This window comes from Helianthus annuus, chromosome 4 (assembly GCF_002127325.2).
Source record: "Helianthus annuus cultivar XRQ/B chromosome 4, HanXRQr2.0-SUNRISE, whole genome shotgun sequence".
In the NCBI taxonomy this organism is placed as follows: domain Eukaryota; kingdom Viridiplantae; phylum Streptophyta; class Magnoliopsida; order Asterales; family Asteraceae; genus Helianthus; species Helianthus annuus.
Genome location: NC_035436.2, coordinates 58,955,723 through 58,969,736, shown reverse-complemented (window position 1 = coordinate 58,969,736; position 14,014 = coordinate 58,955,723). Strand labels below are relative to the sequence as shown.

Here is a 14,014-nt window from a genome sequence, read left to right as displayed (position 1 = left end):
TAATAAGTAGCCGTTCGAAAACTCATTTTATCTTAGTCTTTTCGTGACTAATTTACGGTTCCACCTCGTTTTACCATTACTATGGTTTTTAACACTTGTTTTTAGTTCCGACCCGTATCATTTCGCGTCGGTAACCATATTTCAAATATTATCTCTATTGTATTTATAACTTATAGAATAGATACGTATTCTACAAAAAGGTGTAAGTTTCACTTACCCTGCATCCGGTTATGGTCTTTTTTTTCGCGTACTCGCTCCCTTTGACCCGCTTCTTTCCTAAGCTTCCACCTTGCTTGTCGAGCATCAACTATTATTCAATATTTTCAAGGTGGTTAGATTAATCATAATTAAAAACGATTATTCCACCTTATGGATTTTATACCAAATTATCATTTATAGTATTGTGGGTCAGTTTGACTTTTTGAAAGTCAAACGCCTATTAGTATATGAAATGCATAATTAAATCTATCAACTAGTTTAATCATTCCTTAATTATCCGGTAGGCGTTATCTCATGGCCACCGTTTTAACCAATGTTCTAATCAAATTCATTATACTTTTAATTTCTTTAACCAGTTCAAGCGATTATCGTGACTAGTTTCTATTCATTTTCGCAAAAACCAAGGGTTCCCTTTTATAAGCGAGAACCGTTTCATCATACTGTTTTGCATTCATCCGAATACCAATTATAATCAAGTTTTATACACAACCGAGTAGACCACGATTTCATTCAGGCATTTTAACAAGCACCTAGTGGGCATAATTTTTACATATTTACAATCAAGTTCATAACTTGTCATTTAGCCAAGATTAACATCAATTAAGCATGCTCATGTAAAATTTTCATATCATATTCTGAAATCACTTCCAAGAACTCAAATTACACTAGAATAACCATCCTAATCCTAGTGTTTATCATGTTTCTACAAAACCCACTAATCGCCTACATTGGTGATTATGGAATTTACAAGTATTGAGCATAATTTCATCAATCTAATGACTAGGCTTTATTCCTAGGCACTATTTCACTTCAAATTCATCCCTACAACATTCATGCAACACTAATTTCGAATTGTAATTGTTCATCCAGAATTTTGGATGGAATCAAATAACGAATTTTCGCATACCTTATGATCCTTTTACGAAGGAGATCACTAATCTTTGCTTGGATTTCGATTTGGGTCAGATTTGTGCCTTTAATTGATCAATTTTAGCATGAACTAGGGTTTGAGGAGAGCTCTTGGTCGCCCCTGTGTTTTAGTCGAACCAGGCACACACTTTTGTGTGTGTTTGGGTTTTATGTTTTTTTGTTTTAATAAAACTTATTTCAATTTTGACACTTTTAACCCTCCAACTATCATTAGGTTTTTATTTTAGGTGTTTTCAACACACTAACAAGTTACTACAAGGCTTTCCTCTAACTAGGTTATTTTTTTATTCCTAGTTAGTTCATTCTATTTATTACCGACGTCCAATTTATAAATGAAAAGGTTTATATTTTTGGGGTGTTACAACCACCGAATTCAATGCCTTAATTTAAAATAAGACCTGAGAGCTAGTTCCTACGCAGCCTCATATGAATGTTATTCGAAGCATGTGGTTTTTTCGTCATAAATTAAAATCAGATGGCACATTGGAACATTATAAGGGCTGGTTAGTGTGTGATGGGAGTAATCAACAAATTGGGGTTGATTGTGGTGAAACGCTTATTCCGGTTGTTAAACCAATCACTATACGGACAGTCTTGTCGCTTGCACTGTCTCAGTCCTGGCCTATCCACCAATTGTATGTTACTGACACTTTTCTATACGACAATCTTAATGAGGCAGTTTATATGTATCAACCCATGGGTTTTCGACATCAGAATTTTCCGGATCAAGTGTTCTTATTAAAGAAATCCCTTTATGGTTTGAAACAGGCACCGTGGGCGTGGTATCAAAGGCTCGCCGATTTTATGCTCACATTGGGGTTTCGACAGAGTAAATGTGGTAACTCTTTTTATTTATCATCACAGGCAGTTGATGGCCTACTTACTCATCTATGTAGATGATATCATTCTCACCACCTTTACTGGTCAGTTACGGGTACAACTTATGTCTAAGCTTGTAAATGAATTTGTGATGAAGGTCTTGGGCCACTTGGTCAATTCTTGGGGGTCAATGTTAGTCGACAGGGTGGTCAGTTATTTTTATCTCAACAAGTTTATACGAAGGACATTATAGATAGGGCTAGTTTGTCTTCCTGTAAACCAGTGGCCACACCTGTTGTTCAGTATCTTGGACATTTTTATCTCAACAAGCTATTTCAACCGCTGAATTTGATGATCCAACTCTTTATCGAAGCCTAGCTGGGGCCCTACAGTATCTGACATTCACAAGACCTGACATTAGCCATGTTGTTCAGCAGATTTGTATGCATATGCACTCCTCTCGCATTGATCATTGGAAACGCATTATTCAATATTTGTAGGGCACTTCTTCATATGGTTTAACACTTGGCTCCTTCTCTGATTTCTCCTTACGTGCTTACACTAACGCTGACTAGGCGGGTTGTCTAGATACCCGTCGAATAACGTCTGGCTATTGTGTATATCTTGGCCCCAATCATCTCTTCTGGTCCTCTAAACACCAAGCTGTTATTTCTCGCTCTAGTGCCGAAGCGGAATATCGCGGGGTGGCTTATGTGGTAGCCGAGATTTGTTGGATTCGCAATCTTCTACTGGAACTTCATAGACCCTTGACCACTGCTAGTCTAGTCTACTATGACAACATCAGTGCCGTCTACTTGTTAGGAAATCCAGTTCAGCATCGGCGCATGAAGCATATTGAGTTGGACATTCACTTTGTTCGTGATCTTGTGAAACATGGGGCGATATGAGTTCTCCATATTCCAGCTCGTTTTCAAGTAGCCGACATCTTCACTAAAGGTTTACCAAGGTTCTGTTCGACAACTTCAGATCCAGTCTAAGCATTTGGCATCCTCACGCTTTGACTGCGGGAGTGTAATAGATAATAGGATATATGTAATATGGAATGTATATCTCTCCCCTAAAATAGGAGATCTTAATTGTAATTATATATATTGAATGATGCTAATGAAAAGAGGGCAACGATTATCGTTCTTTCAGCATATTTGTTTTAACTAGCATTATAAAGTTCTTCTGTGATAACAATATTGGAAAACATATTAGACCATGTGTAGTGGGACTTGAAGTTCAAGACTCTCCCTTGGATATTATACGATACATGGAGTCCTAGTTAGCAAGGGGCATTAGGGGCCTTGAAGTTCAAAAGTGGTGTAGTGGTATAATGCCTTTGCAATGATTACCCTATTATTATTTTTTAGAAAAACAAAACAAATAATATTATCATGGAAGAGGGTGGAAATTTCTTTTTGGCTATTTCAAAGTCGACGAGGCGTTTTCATAAACATGTCTGGGTTGTATTTGGTCGAATCACGCCTAGGGGACGATGTGCAGGACATTATAGGGCTTTAATGGCAATTTCACGCCACTTTCACTTTTTCACTATGGGTGATTGGTGTTAGAAATAAATAATATAGTAACATGTAACAAGATTCAACTATTAACTTTATGTACTTGTGTATCTCTTTAAAAAAATTCTTTTCATCTTACTCAAAGATCACGATACTCAAAAGATTCTGGTAACTACATTTTATACTTGTGCCTTTAAATATATTATTCCGTTATGATACGATAATCATATTTGAGTACTTATTTTTTTTTTATTCACATAACTCATGGTTATACTAGTAAAACGATTATTTAATTTAATTTAATTTAATTTAATTTAATTTAATTTATTTATTTAATTATATATATAATTGGAAACTGGCTATGAATAGTGTCTATGAATACTGATTGTTTTTTTTTAATAATTGTTTTTATTTTTTTAATAATATTTTATCTATTGTTTATTTGATTTTTTAGTAATAAATGGTAACTGATAATTGTTATGTATTTGTTTTTATTTTTTATTAGTAGTATTTTATTTAGGCAAATTGAATTTTAATAAACTGAACTGACACTTTTTGGCCGATAATAATCTCAGCTCAGTTAATTACCCACAATAATTCTAACTCTTTCAATTTGTTTGTAAAATAATCCACCGTTAAAAAAACATAACACAGTTAAGTTTTTTTTTTCAAAATTACAAACCAGTGTATTCGGGCTTTTAATCAGAACGAGTATACAAGTCGATTGATATAAAACTTACATCTAAACGACTTGATTTTTGTTAATTAGAAGTTCAAACACCCAAATTGAAGCACCGTTTCCGTCATTTAGAACACTGTTTCGATGTAAGTTTTACAACTCTTATCCTCGTTCTGATCAAAACCCGAAAAACATCGATTTGTAATTTGAAAAAGAAAACCTTAACTCCATTATGTTTTTTTACGGCGAACTGTTTTACAAACAAAATGGAAGAGTTCGGATTATTGTAGGTAATTAATTAAGTTGGGATTATTATCGGCCAAAAAGAGTCGGTTCGGATTATTAAAATCCAATTTGCCTTTTATTTAACATTCAATTTAATTTTCTATAATAATTTACGTACGTTAACTTTAAAAAAAATCTAAATTTGCATGTGTGTTTTTTTAACATTCCAAGATATTTGCCCGCACATTGTGATTGTACGTTATCATGGGCATTGGATCGGTATCGATTCGGTTCGTTATAGTACCAGTGTAATTCATGCACTCGGTATAGAAATCGACACATGTTTTACATCGACCGAAAACAGACACTGATACTAACACCGATGGCGTTCGAACGGTATCGATTGGTTCAAATTGTCAAGCTACTGGTTCCGATATTCAATTATCGTCACATACAGAGTTGTATAGATGAAAACTTTTTGAAACTGCAAACCATAAAATAAATAAAGGCATCAATACCAATATTTTTTTGGTATGGTACGCTAGCGATACAATGTTAGTTTATCAAAAGAAAAAACAATAAAAATAAATACTGTTGTGAAACCAACGTTATTCATATGGTTCACTACGACAGCGACACGATCTCTGTTATCAAACAAGAAACCATAAAATTAATACATACCGGTACCAATATTGTTTAGTTTGATACAGCATGGTAGGGATACGATCTTACTATAGCAAGTGCTGGTATCATAACGAACCAAACATATACCAACCGAAATTTTAACCGCGAAACGTGGGAGAAAGTCACTAGTGAATTATAATTGTAAATCATGATGAACAGTAAGATATAATTTTTTTTACTTATTTTTACACATTATCCTTATATTAATTTTTGAGTCATTTGAGCAGTAACTTTGTTTATTTATATTTTATTTGACGCTCGTTCCAACGATGTTAGGGTTTCTTATTTTGAAAAAAGAAGACAGCGAGGTTGTAGAGAATGGAGTCGTCGGCCGCTGCATACGGCCGCGACGCGGCTGAGCCACAATGGACCCGAAACGGTGATTGTAACTTGATAGCAGATGAGAGAGAGAGATTGTAGAGAATGGAGTTGTCGGCCACCGCATCCGGTGGCGACGCGGCTGAGCCACCGCGGATCCGCGATGGCTGTTGTATCTTAACAGAAAATGAGAGAGAGAGATTGTAGAGAATGGAGTAGCCGGTCACCGCATCCGGCGGCGACTCGGTTGAGCCACAACGGATCCGCGACGGCGGAACCAAGAATTCCGGCGCGTAACGGTGGGGTGGTGGCCAAGATCGTTTCTCAGGCGAGAGGACGCTTGTGGTGGGGCCGCTGTGGTGATTCAATCACTTGGTTGCCGACGAGACGGATGTGATAGTTCGACTGAGAGGCCGGTATGGTTTGGGACGGTGGTAGCGGTGGTTTTGGGTGTGGGTGGCAGGGGAGGGGTTTTATTTTCCTTAAAAGCTTGAAAGTTCAGTTTTTCAAACTGAAAGAAAATATGGATGAAATCAAACATCACCTGTATATTTATTAAAAATGTTTTTTTAATAGCTCTATATACTATATAGTTTTTTTTTTAAGTTATACCATAAATTCATTAATTTTATTATCATTAAATTTACTTTATCATTGCTATATCTAAAAAATAGTTTTCTTAACGTTAGTAAAAGTATGTTTAATAAATGGTCAGTTTACCACGTTTTGTTAAATAACAAAATTATAAGACTAAATAAAATTGTTTAAAAAATATTGAATATCAACTTTAATTTGTTTTTCGTGTTTATTTATAATTCTTTTAATGCGTGTTGAAGTTAACTAAAGAAGTTGATAGTTAAATAATAAACTGAGGTTTCGCCATTACTTGATGCAAATATATATATATTTATGGCGTCTTTTGCTCTCATTTCATAATTATTTTTCTAAAACCCTCTTTCACACACAAAGTTGTTGTTGAACATTTGCTTAGATGTTTCTCTGAAAACAGTGGATAAATTTGAAAGCGGGAATCTACATGAAAATTCAGATAGTAATAGCTTAAACAAATTAAATGGTGAATAAATTCCAATTTTGCTCTCGCAATGTGTGATAACAATGTTAAGAGGCATTTTGCAGACAATTATGGATAGATTGATTCGTACTTGGGGCTTTCCTTCGCTAATTGTTTCAAATGTAATTGTATTTTAGTTTTCCTTTAGACATACAAATCGGATAATGAACTGAACCGATGTTGTTTAAAATATATAAGAATAAATATCGGTTTATTACCCGATGCGTCATTGTCATAAGAAACCCAGCTGATACTGACATCAGTACCGTTAACAATATTATCTGAACTTGTAGCAATATTTGTTTTTACGTGTTTTTTTTTAATTGGTTGACTCGGTGTAGTTTTTTTCGTGCCAGGTAGATTCTACCTGGCACTCGCTCATTGGTCCTGACAAATTACAATTTTACCCCCGGTTCAAGATTACAATCTTGCAATCGTTTTACATTTTTTAGTAAAACTATGGTAATTTTTTGTTTTAATTGGTTGACTAGATGTAACTTTTATTGAGATCGTGTTATGAGTAGCATGTACAAGTAAGCAAAATACAGGCATACATGTTATGAAAGTGAGAAATATTCGGTTTAGTGCCCCGCAACGCAGGCGGGACAAAAACTAGTATGAATTGTAACTTTTTGCAATGAACAGTGAAGTACTATTTTTATTTATCATACTATTATTATAACAATAATATAATATAATATAATAAGTAAAAACTTACATTTCACTGTTTTTATACATACATACGAATTGTAACTTACGATTAAGAGTGAAATATATTTTTTACTTGTACATATATAAAATAGTAGATGTATGAATATGACTACAAGTCAAGTAACCTATTGCATAACTAGTAATATAAAACAGTTTTATTTATTTATTTTTTCGCATTTGTTTGTTGAAAAGTTAAATTATTGGTTGAGTGAACAGGATCTAAACCTTGTGGGCTATTCGCAGATTCGTTGTATCGATCAATAAGGTTTGATGATGATAACACTGTGGGTTCTTGGGAGAAAGGGAAAGATCCCAAGAGTATAGTTGAACATGCCAAACCACAATGGTCCTCCGTTAGGTGGCGAAAGTGGATCGGTCACATTTTCCAACTCATTACATCGAAAAAATCAAACAAATTCGCAGAAGTACCGGAAGGATGGTAAAAAGGTAGTCTAAGGATACGAAATCTCGCAAGAAGAAAGAAGACCAACGCTTAAAAATTCATCAGATATTAAAAGTATGTTATAAATTGAGAGACTTGTATTTCAGTTATTTGTCTATTAAAATTCATCCGTAGCGTTTATTTGTAATGATTGTTATTGTGAAAAACATTTTTAAGGATTCTTTCTGTAATCACGCGGTGTAAGTTATAAATAAGTCATTATTTTTGTGTTTATATCAATGATGCATCTCTTAAGAAACATGTGAGACTACCTCAACATCATATATGACCATGGTTCTACACACTTAAAGTTGTTTATATAACTAAGATCAGATACGTCTCTGAGAATTCACGTACCCTGTTCGAGATTGAAAAAATGTGCCCTTCTGTTATGTTTTGTTATTATTTAAAAAAGATCAAATCAGTATTGGGCTTAATAAACCTAATTCCAAGTGAGCTAAATTCTAAACCATAAAAAATGATTTGTAAATGGGCCTATATTGAAAGTGGTATGTGTTTACTATTTAAAAAAAAATAACATATACGTATCGAATATTTTTTAAATCGCATGCCCCTCGAAATCGTGGGCCTTGTGCGGAGGTCCTCCCCGCACACCATCAAAGCCTCCCATGACTAAGATCACTATGGATATCATACATCATAGACATGCCATTTTCGAACAATGTTTAACATGAAAAAAACAATATACCCAAGTCATTAATCGATTACCCACTTTGTATGATCAAAGGCTAATAAACACATTACAAATCAAAATTATGTAACCTAAACTTCTGAATAAATCATCAAACTGGAAACAACGTCCTTGGACTATATGTGAGCAGTCACTCACAGCCAAAGGAGTTGTTGAGTATATTTATTATGGTCACGTACTTATATTTAAAATTTTTTAAAAAAAGTCATATATCATTGTCTTTGATAATTTACTAAAATAAAAGGAAAATATTTAGGCAACTAAAACGCAAAAACAATAATTTTGAAGATTAATTGAAATAAGTATAATTTTAGATGTCTATTTATACTTCAATCAATATAATGTAAAATGATGAGAAAGAAAGATATTTAAGCACTTAGTCGATATCAAATTCCAACCGACTATATGGTTTAAACTTTTCCCCTACTATTTGTCATTTACCCTAAAAAAAGCATGTTAGATTGAATCCTAACCCAACCCACGACATGGTCCTTTTCATAATGTAACCCCATTGCGGGGTGTTGCTTTCTTTGGGGACCGCTTTTAGGAAAGTTGTTTCCATATATATATATATATATATATAGGGTAAGGTTCATGCGAGAACCACCTTTATTGCGAGAACCGCGAGAACCAATGTGAACACAAGCTAAAATAGCTAAAAAAACCTAAAAAAACCCTAAAAAAACCTAACCCCCACACCCCCCACCCCCCAAAAACCTAAACCCCCCACCCCCCCCCCCCAAAAAAAAACCTAACCCCCCCCCCCCAAGCTAAATGCTAAAAACTAAAACCCTCAAAAAACCTAAAAAAAACCTAACCCCCACCCCCCACCCCCCAAAAACCTAAACCCCCACCCCCCCCCCCCCAAGAAAAAACCTAACCCCCCCCCCAAAACCTAACCCCCCCACCCCCCCCCCCCCAAAAAAACCTAAACCCCCTCCCCCACCCCCCAAAAACCTAAACCCCCACCCCCCCCCCCCAAGCTAAAATGCTAAAAACTAAACCCCCAAAAACCTAAAAAATCTAAAAAAATCAAAAAAAAATCTAAAATTTTTTTTTTATTTTTTTACTATTTTTTATGTTCAAATCGCTACTTTTTGTAGCCAAAAAAAAAAAAAAATTTTAAAAAAAAAAAAATTTTTAAAAAAAAATTTTTTTTTTTGGATACTAAAAGTAGCGATTTTTATATAAAAAATAGTAAAAAAATAAAAAAAAATTTTTTTGGGTGTTTTTTAGATTTTTTTAGCTATTACTGTTTGTGTTCACACAGGTTCTCGCGGTTCTCGCAATAAAGGGTGGTTCCTAACGGATCTTTGTCCTATATATATATATATAGTGTACATTAATCCAGAAGTGTGAGAAGTGTATTATAACACTATATAACACCATATAAACACCGCATAACACTTTATAACACTATATAAAAATATATAACACTACACATCTATCATAGACATGCTATCAGACAAAATATAGTGTTATATTTGTTATATAATGTTATATAGTGTTACATAGTGTTATATGGTGTTATATGGTGTTATATGGTGTTATATGGTGTTACATAGTGTTTTACGGTGTTTTTATAGTGTTATAATACACTTCTCAAACTTCTGGATTAATGTACAGGATCTTCTACCTATATATATAGAAACACACTAGTGTATTTTACGATTTGATGATAAGATCCTGGCCATATACGTGTGTAGATCAATGGCCAGGATTTGTTCACTCAGTTTGCAAATACACTAGTGTTCACTCTAGAACCCCACCCTATATATATAGGATTATATATATAGAGGAGAGTTTAAATGAGAACGCTAATATTGTGAGAACCGTGAGAACGAATAAAAAAACCGTGAGAACGAGGTCAAAGACAATTCAAATTCAATTTTTTTTACACTTATCATTATTATCCGAATACAATGTTAGAAATTAAATTTACACATTTAAATTTACGTGAATTCGTAAGAATGATTTTAAGAGGAGAAAAAAAATTTTATTTGATTTTGTAAATTATTTTTTGATGTTGTATTTTAATTTCAATGAGGGCTGTATTAAAAAATGGTTTTGATTGGTGTTCTCATTTGTTCTCACGGTTCTCACAATATTTAGCGTTCTCAAGATAACACACTCTCTCTCTCTCTCTCTATATATATATATATAATATAGGGAGCCGCTAAAATAGGAACCACCCCCAGTTGTAAGAACCGCGAGAACCACTCTCAACCAATTAGATTCTGCCACTCAAAAGGGTAGTTTAGTCATTTTACCACCAAATGTCTTTTCCCTACTTCACTCCTCATTTATAATTGTCAGACTCTCTCTCCACCTTTTTAAACCATCTCCTCCTCCACCTATTTAAACCATCTCCTCTAATCTTCCATCTCCAAAAATTCAAAACCCACACTCCTTATCTCCGTTCAATCATCTCCAAAAATTCAAAACCCACACTTCTTATCTCCCTTCAATCTCTATTGCAGGTTCCCCCCTCAGCCTCCGATGAACATGCTATTGTTTGGCGATCTCCGGCGGAGGTAGGTGGACGACGGCGATCTCCGGCGATCGGGTTCCTCCTGCGACACCTGACGACTGCCGGCGACAACCCAAGAGACGAGACAGCCGGCCACCCTGTCGTGGTGGGCCGGCGATAGTGATGACGGAGACACGCACACCCACCCGATTCGAGAGAGAGACGTGTCGGAGGGGGGATAGATCGACGGACGGCGGCGTTGGTTCGCCGATCGGAGCAGCGGCAGAGGTGGGTCGAAGCTCCGGCAGCCGTGTAACCGGTAAATCTTTTCGACTTCCTCATTTCTTTAAGATATTCCCAGATCCATGTTTCTTTGTTTTTATTTTGGGCCGGTATTGATCGTTTTAGGCGGAGGTGATGAAGACAGTGATGGTCGGTACTGTTGATAACCGATGAGATGATGAAGACAGTGGTGGTGTCGTTTTGGTTCAGGTTTTAGGTTGGTTCACATTATTTTGGAGATAATATCTACCTACCAAACACAACACAAATTCCTAATTTATGTTAAAATATTAGTTTAAAAGTATGTATGTGACTATCAGTTGGTAAACAATATGCACAATATATTTGGTTTAGAGTTCAAAGAAATATATTTGAGTCTGTTATTGGTGTTGCTGTAAGAACTTGGGGACAGTATGTGACTATTAGTTGGTAAACAATATGCACAATATATTTGGTTTAGAGTTCAAAAAAATATATTTGAGAATGTTGCTGGTGTTGCTGTAAGAACATGGGGACAAAGCGACGAGTGTTACGGTTCTAGTACGAGTAGTTCGGTTCGGGTCAAGATTCAGGTTCAGTCCGCAAAAGGGTTTATATTTGCTATAGAATTGATCCTGGATGTCTAACCATTTGTGTTTTTGATATTGCGGGTTTGAGAATTGATCATGTCGTTTTTGCGTAAAAAAGTTTTTGTAAAAAAAAAAAGTTAAACCATAAACTTTTTAACGTAAAACATAAACTTTTTAACGTAAAACGTAAAAAGTTTTAGGTAAAACGTAAAACGTAAATTTTTTTAAGTAAAACGTAAAAACGAAAAAAGTTTTACGTAAAACGTAAAAATTTTAACGTAAAACTTAAAACGTAAAAAGTTTTACGTAAAACGTAAAAAGTTTAACGTAAAACTTAAAATGTAAAAAGTTTAACGTAAAACTTAAAATGTAAAAAGTTTAAAAAGTTTAACTTAAAAAGTGTAAAAAACGGCACGTTAAAATTACGACACTTGAAAAAACGGCGTGTAAAAACGGCTCGTTAAAAAAATGACGCTTCAAATAAGCCCGGCGTAAAGACGGCGCGTTAAAAAAACGACGATTGAAAAAGCCCGGCGTTTAAAACGAAAAAACGTTAACGTAAAAATGTAAAAACGTAAAACGTAAAAAGTCTAACGTAAAACGTAAAATGTAAAAAGTATAAAAACGGCGCGTTAAAACGTAAAAATTTTAACGTAAACTTTTTAACGTAAAACGTAAAAAAATGTAAACTTTTTTATGTAAAAGTTTAAAAAGTTTAACTTAAAAAGTGTAAAAAACGGCACGTTAAAATTACGACACTTGAAAAAACGGCGTGTAAAAACGGCTCGTTAAAAAAATGACGCTTCAAAAAAGCTCGGCGTAAAGACGGCGCGTTAAAAAAACGACGATTGAAAAAGCCCGGCGTCTAAAACGAAAAAACGTTAACGTCAAAATGTAAAAACGTAAAACGTAAAAAGTTTAACGTAAAACGTAAAATGTAAAAAGTATAAAAACGACGCGTTAAAACGTAAAAATTTTAACGTAAACTTTTTGACGTAAAACATAAAAAAACAGCGCGTTAAAACGTAAAAATTTTAACATAAAACGTAAAAAAACGGCGCGTTAAAACGTAAAAAATTTAACGTAAAAAAACGGCGATTTTCTGTAGCGTTCGGTTTTGCGTAAAAACGTTTTTGTAAAAAAAAAATTAAACCGTAAACTTGTTAACGTAAACCGTAAACTTTTTATTGTAAAACGTAAAAACGTGAAGCGTAAAAAGTGTTACGTAAATTTTTTCGTAAGTTTTACGTAAAACGTAAAAAGTTTTTCGTAAGTTTTACGTAAACTTTTTCGTAAGTTTTTCGTAAATTTTTTTCGTAAATACGTAAACTTTTTCGTAAGTTTTTCGCAAAACGAAAAAAGTTTTACGTAAAACGTAAAAATTTTAATGTAAAACGTGAAAATTTTAACGTAAAACGTAAAAACTTTTACGTAAAACGTAAAAAGTTTAAAAAGCTTTACGTAAAACGTAAAAAGTTTTACTTAAAACGTAAAAAGTTTTTCGTAAAACGTAAAAAGTTTTTCGTAAAACGTAAAAAGTTTTACGTAAAACGTAAAAAGTTTAACGTAAAACATAAAAACTTTTACGTAAAACGTAAAAAATTTAAATTTTTAACGCAAAACGTAAAAAGTGTACAAAAAGGGGCGCGTTAAAAAAAGTGAAAAAAACGGCGCGTTTAAAACGGCGTGTAAAAAACGACGCATTAAAAAACGTGGAGAAACGGCGCGTTTTAAAAAAAACGACGCTTAAAAAGACGGCGCGTAAAAACGCGTAAAAAACGGCGCGTTGAAAAACTTCGGAAAAACGGCGCGTTAAAAAACTTCAAAAAAAAACTGCGCATTAAAAAACTTCGGAAAAACGGCGCGTTAAAACGGCGTGTAAAAAATTTGGCGCGTTAAAAAACGTGGAAAAAAACGGCGCGTAAAAAACGTGTTAAAAACGGCGCCTTAAAAAAGTGCCGACTGAGAAAAACGACGACTTAAAAAAACGGCGCGTAAAAAGCGGTGTTAAAAAACGGCGCGTTAAAAAAACGCCGATTGAGAAAAACGACGCCTTTAAAAAACGGCGCGTAAAAACGGCGCGTGAAAAACGGCGCGTAAAAAACGGCGCGTGAAAAACGGCGCGTAAAAAACAGCGTTAAAAAACGGCGCGGTAAAAAACGGCGTTAAAAAATGGCGCGTTAAAAAATCGGTGCGTTAAAAACGGCGCGTTAAAAACGCCGATTGAGAACGGCGCGTTAAAAAACGACGCGTTAAAAAACGGCGTTAAAAAACGGTCGTTAAAAACGGCGCGTTAAAAAACGGCGCGTTAAAAACGGCGCGTTAGAAACGGCGTGTTAAAAAAACGCCGATTGAG

General features: G+C 34.5%; 1 long non-coding RNA gene across 1 annotated transcript; it reads left to right on the top strand.

Annotated features, from left to right (window-relative positions):
- The first annotated feature begins 10,687 nt into the window (after nt 1-10,687).
- On the top strand, nt 10,688-11,548 carry LOC110937981. Its single transcript, XR_002591141.2, has 2 exons — nt 10,688-11,126; nt 11,216-11,548. It is a non-coding gene; the product is annotated as an uncharacterized LOC110937981 (long non-coding RNA).
- The last annotated feature ends 2,466 nt before the right edge of the window (nt 11,549-14,014 follow it).